We start from the raw sequence: 4,323 nt of genomic DNA, 5'->3' as shown, positions 1-4,323 counted from the left end.
GAGATGCACCTGGTGCACAGGTAACAGCCCAGCTTATAGACTGAGACAGACTAGGAAGAAGGAAGAGGACGTCTACTTCTGAAAGAATTGGCCAGGGAAAACCTTATGAATAGCAAAGAAACACTGTTTGGTACATTATCACACACCTTTAGGAATAGTCAGTTTGCATAGAAAACATATTTAACAGATGGCAATGCCAAGGTGACAATATGAAATGATTGAAAATAAAAAGTAAAAAACAGCAAATAATAAAAATGTGCCAAGAAGCAATTTACATCAAAAAAAAAAAGAAAAAAAAGAAAACTCACTGCCATTGAGTCAGATCTAACTTATAGCAACCCCTCCTTAGGTTTCTAAGGTGGTATCGCTACAGAAGTACATTGCCCAATCTTTCTTCTGAGGAGTGGCTGGTGGGTTTGAAACGCCAGCCTTCCGGTTAGCAGTCAAATGCCTTAAGATTCAACAAAGAAATAGAGGAATCAAATGGACACCTAGAACTGAAATATTCAATCTCCAAAATAAAATACAGCATCAGAGTTTAATACCAGGATGAAAATAACTGAGGAAAGACTCAGTATAGTTTAAGATAAATCACCTAGAAAATATATAATTTGGAAAACAACATGAAATGTAAAAACAGACTTACAGTGAATTATGGGACAAATACAAAAAAAAATTTATATATATATATATATTTCACTTCATTGGTGTCCTAGAAACACAAGAGAAAAAACTGTGGTGCTGAAAGATGTATGAAGAAATAATAATGGTTGAAAATGTTCTAAACTTGGCAAAAATCATTTTCTCAAAGATTCAAGAAGCTTAATTACCCTAGAATAGGGTAAACCCTAAGATACTCATAACTAGACAAATCAAAATCAAACCACTGAAAGATAAAAAAAAAAGACAAAAAGTACTTGAAAATAATTGAATAAAAATCAGTGCATTTCCAATAGGGACACAACCATTTAAGTAACTGTATTTTTTACTAAAAAACATCAAGGACAGAAGAAAGTGATGCAACATTTTTAAAGTTTTGGAAGAAAGTAAGTGTTAAAATGTATTTCTATATCCAGCAATAAACAGTCTTCTAGAATTAAAGTGAAATAAAACATTTTAAGATGATATAAAGTAAAAAATTCATTGACAGCAGATCCGCTGTGTAAGAATTTTTAAAGGAAGTTCTTCAGACAGAAATAAGTTAACATCAGAAGGAAACTTAGGACATAAGGAAAGATGAAAGGTGTAAAGGTAAATATAAAGAAAAATAAAACAAACCCACTGCCTTTGAGTGGGTTCCAACTCAGAGTGATTCCTCCTCAGGTTTCTGAAGCAATATCTCTATGGAAGTAGATTGCCCAATCTTCCTTCGAAGGAGTGGCTGGTAGGTTTGAAATGCCAGTCTTCCAGATAGCAGTCAAATGCCTTAGGCACTATGCCACCAGGGCTCCTAAGGTAAATATGGGTATATATAACATATCATTTTTCTCCTTTTGAAATTTTTTATATATGTTTGATGGTGGAAAACAAAACAAAAGAAAAAATTACAAGCTTGTCTGATGAGATTGTGAAGTTACCAATAATTCCTGTGCATGTAGATGTAATGTATTTGACAAGTGTAACATAAAATGGGGAAGAGTAAAAAGGCCTACATGGCACTGAAGTTTTCATGATATGTTGTTGTTATGTGCCATGGAGTCAGCCCAACTCATAGCGACCCCTCCTTGGGTTTTCGAGGCAATATCACTACGGAAGTAGATTGCCCCATCTTCCTTCCGAGGAGTTGCTGGTGGGTTTGAACCACCAGCCCTCTTGGTTAGCAGTCCAGTGCCTTAGGCACTACGCTACCAGAGCTCCCTTTCATGATATAGTAAAATATTAATTATAAGAAGATTATGAAAGTTAAATATATATATATTGTAACCCCTAAAGCAACCTCTAAAAAATATACAGAGAGATATAATAAAAAAAAAAAAATGAGTAGACTAGAATTGAATTTTTATCAAGAAATGTAAAGAGTAAAGATGAATGAAATACAGTAAGGGAAAAACAGAAAAAAAATGGAATATATAAATTCAAACATGAATAATCACATTAAATTTAAGTGATTTAAATACACTAATAAAAATACAGAAGTTGTCAGGATTGACTGAAAAAAATACTTGATTCAACTATAAGCTGTCCACAAGAAACTCGTTTCCAAAATGAAATATCTCAGTCACTGCCATTGAGTGGATTCTGACTCAAGGTGACCCCCACAGGGTTTCTGAGCAGCAAATCATTACAGAAGTAGATTGCTCCATCTTCCTAGAGCAGATGGTGGTTTAAACCGCCATCCTTCCAGTTAGCAGTCAAATGCCTTGGGCACTGCATCATCAGAACTCCTTAATATGAAATGTAGGTAGGTAAAAAGTACAATAATGAAAGATTATGCAATACAAATGCCAATCAAAATGAATCTGGAATGTTGTTGTTCTTAGGTGCCATTGAGTCTGCTCCAACCCATAACAACCCTATGCACAACAGAATGAAACACTGCCTAGTCGTGTGCCATCCTCAAATTCTTTTCAATGCTTGAGTCCCATCCTTGCAATCATTCTTCCAATCCATCTCATTGAAGGTCTTTCCCATTTTTGTTGACCCTCCATTTTACCAAGCATGAAATCCTTCTCCAGGGAATGGTCCCTTCTGACAACATAACCAAATTAGGTGAGACAAAGTCTGTCCATTCTCAATTCTAAGGAACATTCCATCTGCACTTCCTCCAGGATAGATTTGTTTGTTCTTCTGAAAGTCTGGGGTATTTTCGGTATTCTTCACCAAAACCACAATTCAAAGGGGTCTTCTTAGGTCTTCCTTTATTGTTTTCCAGCCTTCACATGCATAGGAGACAATTGAAAATGCCATGGCTTGGGTTAGGTGCACTTTGGTCTTCAAAGTGACATCTTTGCTCTTTAATACCTCAAAAAAGTCTTTTGCAGCATATTTGCCCAGTGTAATATGTCTGGAATAGAGTATGTTAATATGAGAAAATACAGACTTAAGAACAAAGAGAATTACTATTCAGAAATCTGAAAGAATATACAGGAAAAATCAGATAATTGTTGCATTTAAATAAAGTCAACACATAATAATTAATTATATTTTTATCTCATATTCTTGTTGTGTGCCATCAAGTCTATTCCAACCTATAGTGAGAGACCCTAAAAGATGGTATAGAATTGCCTTATAAGTTTTCCTAGGCTGTATTCTTTATGGGAGCAGATCACAAAGTCTTTTCTCCTGTGAAGTAGCTGGTAGCTTTGAACCACTGACCTTTCAGTTAGCAGCTGACTGATTTATCATTTCACCACCAGGGCTCCTTATATGTATTAAAACCAAAAATTTCAAAGGAATACCCTTTGTAATATCTGAAAATTTAAATACTTAGTATAAATCTAACAAATGATCTGTATGAAGAAAATTAAAATTGGTAAGGGAAAAAATAAAAGAATTAGTATGATGACATGCAATGTTTATGGATTAAAAGATGCAACACACTGAAGATGTCAATTCAGCCCAATTGATTTATAGATTTAAAGAAATTTAGTGAAAATCCCAGCAAAGATTCAGAAAATACAAACAAGTTAATTCTGATTGATATGGAAAAAGGAAAATCTGTTTCAAAACATTTTGAAAATAACCATAAGTTGAAGTAATCACTGTTAAGCAAAAAAAAAAAAAAAAGATCAAGCCAGTGTGGTATTGACTAAGAAAGAGGCACTTAGAACAACATAGCAGCATAGTAGGCTACAAATGGACCCATAGAATTATAACCATTTTTTTTTTTTTTTACAGAGCTTCAAAAGCAATTCGATAAGCATTTTAACAAATTGTTAAACACCCAATATGCAGGGATAAAAAGTCATATTTCAACTAAACTTCTACAAAAATAAGTCAAAATGGAGCATAGATCTAAATGTAAGATATAATACCTAAGCAGAAAACAAACGATCAAATAAATCTTTGTGACCTGTGATTAGGCAGAGTTATAAGACACAGCATCAAAAGCAAAGCGCATGTGGAAAAAATTGATAAACTGGACTTAATCAAGTTGAAAAAGTTACAGGTTAGAATAAAACATTGCAAATAATATATCTATCAAATGATGTGTTTCAGTAATTGTTAAAGAACACTCAAAATTCTTCAGGAACAAAACAAACAACCTATTTTAAAAATGGGCAAAAGGATGGAGGCGGGGCAAGATGGTGGACTAGGCAGAAGGATTGCACAGACCCTCTTCAACAAAGAAAAGGGAAACCAATTAACACAGACACAGAAGAT

This window comes from Orycteropus afer, unplaced genomic scaffold, assembly GCF_000298275.1.
Source record: "Orycteropus afer afer isolate SDZICR_OR568_19922 unplaced genomic scaffold, OryAfe1.0 scaffold00474, whole genome shotgun sequence".
Classification (NCBI taxonomy): Eukaryota; Metazoa; Chordata; class Mammalia; order Tubulidentata; family Orycteropodidae; genus Orycteropus; species Orycteropus afer.
The sequence above is the reverse complement of the archived record's forward strand: the minus strand, read 5'-3'. Positions refer to the sequence as shown.